Here is an 11,462-nt window from a genome sequence, read left to right as displayed (position 1 = left end):
ACTGAGACGAGACCCAAGTCAAACTTTGGTAGAATTTCTACAAGAGAAATAATATGTTTAAAACACAGATCGATGCTGAAAATTTGGGATCTAGGCTCTCTTAAAAATTTACTCTTAGTAGAAGAATTTTTATCTTACATACCTTCTAATGTGGCTTTATATTTGGCAGACATATTTATGAGTTGGCTAAATTAGCAGATGAATATGAGTTGATGTATAAAGTAACTTTTAAAATAAAATTAATTCAAATAGACAAGGTCGAACACTAAACTCCTGTCGGAAAATCCGACACCATTTTATATCATACAGATAATAGCTGTATTGTATAAACAAGTTAACCATAGAAAACGTAACTTGTAGAGGAATTACCGTCTATAGAAAACGGGATATCATCACCACATACTATTATAATTCACCAGCTATTTTGCTGGGAATTATTCTTAAATACATTAGTCTTTGGACTTTACCATCATAAAAACATCTTATATAAATTAACTTAATTATCAATATTAAAGTAGAGTAAATGTGACCCTTCTTTCACTTTCTGTCATGTGGACAATGTAAGCCAGGCGTCAGGGAGGAAGGAGGGCAGCCATTGTTGATACTGAGACCAGAGGCACGGGAGCAAATACGGCTCCTGTTAATTTTACTTGGACGTAGTGTTATGGAAACCAAAGGTGTACCATTTTCAACACGCTGTCAACAAATTCAAGTTAAGTGTTCTTTCCGAAACCCATGTATCTTCATTTATGGCCATTAATGTCATTATATAGGGTGACCCGGTTAGAGCACGTGGAAGCCTCAAACTAAAGGTAATTAAGCCAGGTCTTTAAGGTTCCATGTATAGTGTTTTCTCTGATATAGCTTGTCATATATAGAATCTGGCTTTACAGCTAGCGCCCTTTTGACAGGTCAAGACGAGGAAGGCTTTGTGCATCAGTTACTGGGTGATGGAAGCTACCTCAAAGAGGATAATTTGGTGTCTACACCCTAGTTATACCTGGTGGACTAACCTGCTGTACTATAAGATAAGAAACCTCTTCAATGTATGTAGTCTATTACTGTAGTTTGATTTGCTGCATATATATTCAATTAATATAAACCCCCCCCCCCCTAATGTGTAGAGGATCGATTTGTGAGATTGAGATTATTGCAGAAATACAGTCCACTTATCATTATACAAATTGCTATCGAAGTATATAAATTAATGTAAATATAAATTCTATATATATTCATATAAATTAAGTAAATATAAATCTCACAGGTCGGTACCCACATTATTTGGACCTTCGGAACCGGAATATTCGGTCCTTTGAACCCACATTTGGTCATCTTAGTACCGGATGAACCAGTTAACCAGTGGATTCATTAAATATACTAGTGCAGTGTGATTTAAACAAAGGCCAGCCAGTCAAAGACAGCGGCGAAGCCTCGTGGGAGCTCAGGAGCCCCCCCTCAACTGAGTTCAGCTTCGTCAGCGGTTTCATGCACACCCACAGATATTTGGTGGCGTGTTATTTCGTGAAATGACAGCGCTAATATAGAAGCCAGCCAAATTAGTGACTGTGTCTTCGCCATATTATCCACGAATTTTGTGGAGTTTATTTCCCGAGGTCACTAATAATATGTAATACTTCTAGATAATATTAGAAGTTTCATAGAGGCTAATTAAGAGGCTATTATCAATAATTGTGTATATTATTTCTCCAAAATAGAGAATTATTTAATATATATTGCACTAGTGTTCACAGTATAATATTTACTAATTGCCAACCCACAACAGGGTAGGATATTTACCATTGACTAGTTGAACTATTATTGCTCATCCTAGTCCCATTATTACCATAGTCAGTTGTACTATATTGATCAACCTAACACCATTAATGAATGGTCCAGACCCTATTTTGGGTGTAATTTTTATCAACTCGAGTTGAGTTGTGTATATATAATAATTTACTTATGATCATTACACCTTTGAGTGATTAATTAGTGTCTCTACCATCCTAGGGTGATATAGAAGAGCTAACCTAAAGGTACTTCCAGTGACACTGGTTTATCACTCAAATCATTAGTGTGTATGATTGTGTATATATATAATGTGTATTAATTTTAAGTGCTAACCTCTAGTAGAGGTAGGATTATTGCCTAGTGAGTGCAGAATTTACCCTAGGCTACCATCAGTGCTTGTTCAGTATTATGAGCAGCCCAAGTACAAGTCCCACAAGGCTTCACCAACGAGCCAGTATGGATAATGCAGGGAGAATGAAAAGAACCCTTGCAGGTCTTAAAGGCCATTTAACAAGACAGATCAAGAAATGTGAAGATTTGTCACAACAATCTCAAGTTGATTATGGTGACCTGGAAAGCTATTATCAAGCAGCTGCAGGTAAATTTGAGCAAATCAAATACCAAATAGCTCTCCTTGTGGGGACAGATTACTACCATCAATTCATCGGTAGCCCTACTAAATATCAGGGCATAACCGTGTTAAACTCTGCAGGAGGTAAATTACTCTCAGGCCCAGTATCAAGCCTGAGGAGACCTATGCCTGCAGATAAACAATACCAGTAGAAATCTAAATTTGTCAGCTGATTATATTTCTCCAGTAGCATTATACTAAGGAGATTACAGCCGACTATACCAACAGAGGTTGATGTTATTATCATCATTTAAAGCTGAAGATGAGTTTATGAGGCCTCAGTGGCAAATCAGTGAACAGTAGCTTAAACAGCTACAAGTCACTGCGACCAATGTCACTGAACCCACTGCAGTCTCAGAACCATACTTTACTTTAATGATGAGCTATTCAATCATCTGAATCAATTAACTAAATTAAACCCCAATAAATCTGATGACTGATTTGATACATTTATTATTTAATCAAGATGTATTCCATGGGCCTCAGTGTTTATATATCAGTGACCAGTTACCTGAAGAAACTTCAAGTTATATCTAATGTCACTGATCTCATTGCAGTCCCTGAATCATACTTGACTGTAGTACTTGATCACATTCAGTCTTCTGGGTTAAATAATATGTAATAAGGCTTGAATATAAGCCTTTCAAGAGTTGACAGGGAAATGAAATCGCATTAGACTTCTAAACCCTGCAACTCTAGTATGGGACATCCGTCCTGTACGAACAGACACACAAATGTGTGATTACTAACTACTAACATCAAATTAATTTAATAATTCGAAGGAGGAGTATCGGTGTTCGTCTGTTCTAAATAGGACTTCGACCCGTGAGCAGCCCCTGGGGAATTATGTCGGAAAATCCGACACCATTTTATATCATACAGATAATAGCTGTATTGTATAAACAAGTTAACCATAGAAAACGTAACTTGTAGTGGAATTACCGTCTATAGAAAACAGGATATCATCACCACATACTATTATAATTCACCAGCTATTTTGCTGGGAATTATTCTTAAATACATTAGTCTTTGGACTTTACCATCATAAAAACATCTTATATAAATTAACTTAATTATCAATATTAAAGTAGAGTAAATGTGACCCTTCTTTCACTTTCTGTCATGTGGACAATGTAAGCCAGGCGTCATGGAGGAAGGAGGGCAGCCATTGTTGATACTGAGACCAGAGGCACGGGAGCAAATATGGCTCCTGTTAATTTTACTTGGACGTAGTGTTATGGAAACCAAAGGTGTACCATTTTCAACACGCTGTTAACAAATTCAAGTTAAGTGTTCTTTCCGAAACCCATGTATCTTCATTTATGGCCATTAATGTCATTATATAGGGTGATCCGGTTAGAGCACGTGGAAGCCTCAAACTAAAGGTAATTAAGCCAGGTCTTTAAGGTTCCATGTATAGTGTTTTCTCTGATATAGCTTGTCATATATAGAATCTGGCTTTACAGCTAGCGCCCTTTTGACAGGTCAAGACGAGGAAGGCTTTGTGCATCAGTTACTGGGTGATGGAAGCTACCTCAAAGAGGATAATTTGGTGTCTACACCCTAGTTATACCTGGTGGACTAACCTGCTGTACTATAAGATAAGGAACCTCTTCAATGTATGTAGTCTATTACTGTAGTTTGATTGGCTGCATATATATTCAATTAATATAAACCCCCCCTAATGTGTAGAGGATCGATTTGTGAGATTGAGATTATTGCAGAAATACAGTCCACTTATCATTATACAAATTGCTATCAAAGTATATAAATTAATGTAAATATAAATTATATATATATTCATATAAATTAAATAAATATAAATCTCACAGGTCGGTTCCCACAACTCCTCCCTTAGATTTGGGTCCCATATGTTCCCAACAGCAGGTCAAGGAAACACTTTTTCAAAGGTGCCAGGTGGTAAAGAGAGTAATGTGAAACCCAAAGAGGATCACACCAGTAATAAGCCTCACCCAGAGTTGAAACTGTGTTCCTACTGCCATAGGAAGGGTCATGTTGTTAAGAGATGTTGGTTTCACCACCCAGAAAAGAGGCCTATGGCACTCACAGTGTGTGTGGGGAGGAAAACCAAATGTGTAGCAAAAATAATGGGGAAGAAAAGCTCTTGCTATTAGTCATTTTGGAGAATTTATATCAAATGGGAAATTACAGTGTGTAAATGGTTTGTGGCATGATGATAAAATTTTGAGGGATACAGGAGCATCCCAATCTTTACTTGTAGAGAGTGTTTTTACAATATATGCAGTCTATAGAGACTGGGGAGGTAATAATTATACAGGGAATCACAGGAGATTTCCAGACTGTACCATTGAGGGAAGTAAACCTTGAGCGGGATTTTATTAAAGGCAAAAGTTTAGTAGGTGTTAGTCCTAAATTACCAGTTCCTGGCGTTGATCTAATTGTGGGGAATGATCTTGCTGGTAATCGAGTTAAATTGCGATGACCACCCAATAATGCTAACTAAGCCAGAGTCGATTAGGGCACAGACAGATTCTTAAGATATGGTAATATACCCAGCATGTGCCGTGACCCCAGTCAAAATCAGAGTCTCAAATATCACAAACTCCCAGTAATGTAAGTCAGGAGACAAAATTAAAGGTTAACAATTCAAGTAGTGAAGTGGATCTTTGTGACACTTTTATGGCCAAATTGGAAGAAGCAGATGAAAACAGGATGGGGAGCACCTCCACCAAACCACATAGGAAAAGGGGTAGGGGAGAGTGTAGTCCAGTTACCACATCTGGCTCTTCAGTCTTGAGATCAAAATCAAATTTTATTTATCAGCAAAGAACTGATCCTACGTTGATTGACTTGCATAATAAGGCAGTAACTGAACTAGAGGCACAATCGGGGGGCTATGACTCATTACTACACTAGAGGTATTGATGCGGAAGTGGAGACCTAGGAGCTCACCTGTGTCACACACTTGGGAGGTAGTTAATCAAGTGGTCCTATTGAGGTGTTATAGAGAAAAGGTGATAAGTGTGGCCCATGATTCACCAATAGGCGGTCATCAGGGTATTGTTAAAACATATAATAAAAAAAATCAAGTATTTTTCCTGGCCTGGATTAAAGAAAGATATCATCCAGTATTGAGATGAATGTCTTGTGTGTGTAAAAACTGGCAAACCAGACCAGGTAATACCAAAAACCCCTTTACAGCCATTGTGGTGGCTGAGGAACCCTTTACTCATATTATAGTTGATGTAGTAGGCCCATTGTCCAGAACCAAGAGTGGTAATATGTATATCATCACCATGATGTGTCAGACTACACACTTTCCTGCGGCATTCCCTGTGAGAAATGCTACAACGAAAGTGGTAGTAAGGCACATAATGATTTTTTTTTATTTTTGCCTTACCAAAAGTATTACAAACAGATAATGGGGGGCAATTTTACTTCCAAAGGTTTTCAGCAGTTTTGTGAGGAGTTTGACATCTTCCATAAGACATCCACTACTTACCATCCTGAGAGGCAAGGTGCTTTGGAAAGGATGCACCAAACCCTTAAACAAATGCTGAGAACCAGTTGCATGGAAACTGGCAGAGACTGGGATGATGGTCTTCCACTGATGCTCATGGCACTGAGGGATACTTATCAGGAGTCCCTGGGGTGTTCACCCATCTCATTAGTTTTTGGCCATTAGGTTAGAAACACACTAACCATCTTAAGAGATAAGTTGCACATATACAGCTCCTTTGACAAACTTTCAATGTATAAATGTGAAGTTTAGATGGTCTCAGGAATGTCAGGATGCATTTAGTAAATTAAAAGGAATGTTGCCATCTGGTCCAGTGTTAGCTACACTGGAGATCAGAACTCCTGACTACTCTAAGCCATTCAAACCATATATAGATGCTTCGAATTGGGGTGCTGGTTCTGTACTAATGCAAGAGGATAATGATAGTATTAATTATCCGATATATTATTATTCTAAAAAGTTTACTAAATGTTAACAGAATTACTCCACAGTAGAGAAAGAGGCATTGTCATTATTACTAGCTGTTAAAAAAGTTGACATTTATGTATCAGCCAATACTGTTGAAGTATTTACTGACCACAACACCTTAACATTTATTGCTAGCATGAAGAATTCTAATCAGAGTATATTAAGGGGGTCTTTACTGTTGCAGGAGTCATCTGGTCATCAAACATATTCCAGGAAAATTAAATGTAGTAGCAGATGCACTTTCTAGATTGCCAAAACCTGGGGTCACTTAGGGTTGTACCACTGCACTGAATTGTATATATTATTGTGTAAATGTGTTCATTAGTTGTCATATACCATAAACTGTTTATTGACAATGTTGAAATAAATGTGCAGGGGGAGGGGGCCACGAGTGACTATTATTACACTGCCAGTAGAGTTGTATCCTTCAGCTGGAGATTGTTTAGGAATTACATGTATTGGACTAGCAAAACTATGTGAAAGAAAAATGGACTCAATCAAAAAACCTGTATGAAGAATATAATAAATGAAGTCAATAAAGGAAATTATTGGAAATGTTAAAGAATAGAGTATTAAGGGACAATGACGCAACAGGAACGGATACCATTTTTGACCTGACATAGAGCACCAGCTGTCTGACTGGTCCTTGTTTTCTGAGGGTTTTCTCTGGCCTTACAATCAGATAAGCCACAGGGTTTCAAGGAAGAGTAGAGTATGCTGACAGTCGTCTGAGCAGTTTTTTTTTTTTAGAGAGAATCCAGGTTTCCTAGTGATTTATATATGTGTGTCTCCGGCTAACAGGTGTGGTGGCTGAGTGCCCAGTTCCTGTTTTGGACTAAGAGCCATAGGGAAACCAGAGCCCATTTGGGGCATTATTATTCAATGTTGTTACCTTCAGAATGACCTTGAATTGTAAGGAGAAAATTTATACCATGTAATATGTAGTGTGTCTTATACATATAAATCTTTGTCCTTTATCTACTCGGCTGTTTTCCCTACTCCTTGAATTCCCCTTGGTTCAAGAAAAATCATTATTTCTCTAGACAACATTAAAATACATGAAACCCTGACCCACCCGTGACAGGCTTCTCCCCAAACAGAGGGTTCATCTTTTCTTTGTAACCTGTAAAGTGGAGCGGCTATGATAGAAAAGCCAGCAATAAATGAACGATAAAATCCTACAAGACCTGTAAACTGCCTCACGGCTTGTACTGTACGAGGCGTTGGAAAATCACGGGCAGAAATAATTTTTTATTCATTCAACAGGTGATGTCTGAAGGGGTGACTGTATGTCCTAGGGAATTGATCTTTTCCTTTAAAAATTAGCACTTTGAGGGTTTTATTTGTAAATTTGCTTCTGCAAACTTTGCAAGTACTTTCTCAAGGTTGTACAAGTGAGTCTGAACATCTTGCAACATGATTATGAGATCATTAAGGTACACCAGAAGAGTACTACCTATCAGTCTATGAAACAGGTTTATCATGAGCCTTGAAAAGGATATTCGCCTACTCCGCAGTTCAAATGCCATTCTTTTGAAATGAAAATGACCATTGGGAGTAAAGCTGTCAACTGTTTACTTTCCTCATCAAGGGGGATTTGCCAAATTCCCTGCAACAAATCTAAAGTTGAGAGTACTTTGTTACAACCTATGCTTTGCAACAAGACTTTAAGACTGGAAGTGGGGAAACGGTCAGGTATAGTTTCTCTGTTAAGCTTCCGGTTGTCGATTACCGATCTCCATGTTCCATCTCGCTTTGGTACAAGAATCAATGGAGCGTTCCATGGCAAAATATTTGATTCAATCACATCACTTTGTAACATTTCCTCTATAATTCTATCATCTCTTCTCTTTACCTCATGGTTTCCCCAGTGTACAATCGCCGTAGTGTCCTGCGTGAAAACGACACTACTGTATATACGAGTAGTCATAGTCTATTTATTCTAATATATATTTTTTAATGGTGAAAGTATAAATATATTGGTGAAGGGGAACTGTGTATTGTTCATCCCCCTTTCTCTTTATTACACTATACAAAAATTTCTTGAAAGCATACTACCGACTTGGGGTCGGATACTATAAGAGGTTACAACATCATGAACCCGGTTACTGGTCCTAAGTGGCCGTAACATAATTGGCATCCCCAGCGGGATCCTACCTCTTGTCAAGTGCGTTTGATAGGAGTGGTAAAGTAGTGCAACCCCTGTGAATAACTTCCCTTTCCGTTTTTGTGTGTGTTAGGAAGTGAAGTGTTAAGTACAGTGTTGTGTGCTCGTGCACAACATAAAGCAAGCAGGAAAGTGAGGTACAGAGTAAAAAAGTAAGTGTATGGCTACCACAGTAAAGGAAGACCAAGGAAGTGACGGTAAGAGTGACACAAGTGAACTGAATATAAGTATACTAACTGTAAAAATGCGTGAGTTGGAAATACATCGGGAAATAGAATGGAAAAGCTAGAACCAGATAGAGAGAGAGAGAAGAGAAAGCACGGGAAAGAGAAGAGAAAAAGCTGCACCTTGAAAGAGAGGAGAAAAAGTTTGAACTAGAAAGAGAAAGACAAGAGAAGATATTGGAAATGAAGCGTTTAGAATTTCAAGAAAAGGAGAAGGAAAGACAATAAAGAGAAGGAAAGAGTAGAAAGGAAAGAAAGGGAAAAGCGAGAAAGATAAGAAAAAGAACAGGAATAACAACATGAATTGGAAGTGCTAAGATCAGGTGGTAGGAGGGAAACAAGTAGTTACGACCCAGTGAGGAACATTAAAATGGTTCTCAAGTTTCATGAAAAGGAAGTCTCAAAGTTCTTTGCCGCTTTCGAGAAAGTAGCAGCATCATTTGATTGGTCAAGAGAAAATTGGGCCATAATGATCCAATCCGTTCTGACAGGAAAGGCCCAAATCGCATACTCCATATTGTCGGTGGATGATTCCAGTGATTACGACGCTGTTAAAAAGGTGGTGCTGATGGCTTACCAGTTGGTGCCAATCAGCAATCACAGTGCCAATAAGTGGCCGTAACAACGACAAATAATTTTGTGAGTTTTGGGAGGTCGCTGAGGGCTTGTTACTACATTTACATTGTCAGAGGGTATCAAAAGTTGAGCAGTTCGTGGAGGTAATTTTTCTGCAGCATTATTCATAGCCTCAAACACTTCCCTAATTTCGTGTTGAGACCCAAAATTTTGCTGTTTGAGGATAGGTTTGGTGTGTTCCGGGGTAAAATGCATTAATGTCCCAAAAGCTATCATTTTAGCCATTACTACCAGGGTCAGAGATTTATTTTTATCCACCTATGATGAACTCAACATCGTAGTCTCCAAAGCGTACAAATATTGTTCTAGACGGCTAGTAAATGCATTATACAATTCACCACGTTGCATGGTGGCAATAGCAATTTTCTTAACTAATCCCTATGGGTCCAGGTCTCCTTTGTTGACAAAATGATGGGGGATTTTTTTTTAAATTCTGCCCATGACTGGAGGCTAACAATGGCTTCCTCATCGACAAAAACACGTGCATCAGCTTTAGTGTTGCCCATAGACGACCAGCAAATGCTAAATAATCATTATCAGAAGCTTCGGAAAATGAGCTTTGGCTTTCTCTTCAACTTTGTTAAACTATAATTCCATTAAGTGAGATTCTCCAGCAAAAGTGCAATAGCCATCTCCTGCACTGAACGCTGGACATTATTACGAGCAACTGCTCCATTTGAGTCAGAAGGAGCTGCAACAGGGTTAGACATTGTCACTATAGTGGAATTTACTTGTAAATGTAGATTTTAATTAGTTACACTAGGCATAAGAAGAACAATAACAAAATACAGTATAACACAACACTCCTAAATAGCAAAACTAGGCTTGAGTAAGTAAATGGCAAAAATATAAATTTAAAATGTACTTTGGAAAAAACACCATTGGAAATTAAACAAAATTGTAAATTAAATTTGCAAAATGGTATAAATATGACCAGTAAAAGTTTGAATTAAATGGACTGTTGAAATGAATGAATTACTTTGCAATATTATAACAACTGTTGTAATAAGCAAGTAAAAATACTAAAACACAAGTAATTTGTGGAACACTTGCGCATTTGATGGTGCTACATAGCCTTCCCGGTTTGGTGCCTTCTTTTGATAATTACTTACTTACTTGTGGAACACTTAAATTGGTAACATACGAAAGTAACATTTAATGTAAAATACTGAAAGAATTAACTTCAAATTAAGGTCTGGGGAGAGTATAAAAAATTATATAGTACACTTCCTACTGCTGGAAAACAATTATTTTTTACTAAATGGACTTACTCAGAATGTACTTGAAATACTGTATATCGCTAATAATATACAATGGAATTGTTGGGAGAAGAAATGTTGAAAAACACCACAGAAAAGCTGTGTGTGGGGTGGGCAGCAAACTCCTCTGTTATCAAGTCACTGAAAGGGCAATACATTCTATACCGGGCTATTTCCCTGTTAAAACACTGTTATTGTATTTGAAAGTAAGTACCAGCTATCATCTACTTATCTGTTGGAATAGTGCTCAACGAGGTGGCGGATGACTTGGCCAAACGTGCCACATCAAAACCACAAGTTGACATTGAATGTGAATTCACAATGAGACAAATAAGAAGCAAAATCAGAAATATTCAGGCAAAGGCAGGAGTGGAGAGGAGAGAGATAATGTATGAGAGAAGTCAAACCATGCAACACTACATGTATGCGAGTCAAAACACCCATTTCACTTATGGTAAAAGGAGAAATGCTTGGAGTGACTCTGTGTACATGCGGCTCAGGCTTGGGTACAAATATTACTGGGAATATGGGATAGGTGTTCATGATAATGACACGAAGTGTAAACTATGTGGTATGTTAAGGTCTCACACCCTTGCCCATTGATTGTCCGTTGATTAATGTATATAGAAACACTGAGATAAGGACTGTTCCTGAGCAAATAGCCTGGATGTGTCACAAAGGAAAGGTTGATGATATTCTTGAGAGATATAAGAATTTTGCACCAAGACTGTAATATTTTGTTGAATTATCTGCATGTCTCTTGCAAATTGTCTATACAGTATAACTA

This window comes from Procambarus clarkii, chromosome 61 (genome assembly GCF_040958095.1).
Source record: "Procambarus clarkii isolate CNS0578487 chromosome 61, FALCON_Pclarkii_2.0, whole genome shotgun sequence".
In the NCBI taxonomy this organism is placed as follows: Eukaryota; Metazoa; Arthropoda; class Malacostraca; order Decapoda; family Cambaridae; genus Procambarus; species Procambarus clarkii.
The sequence above is the reverse complement of the archived record's forward strand: the minus strand, read 5'-3'. Positions refer to the sequence as shown.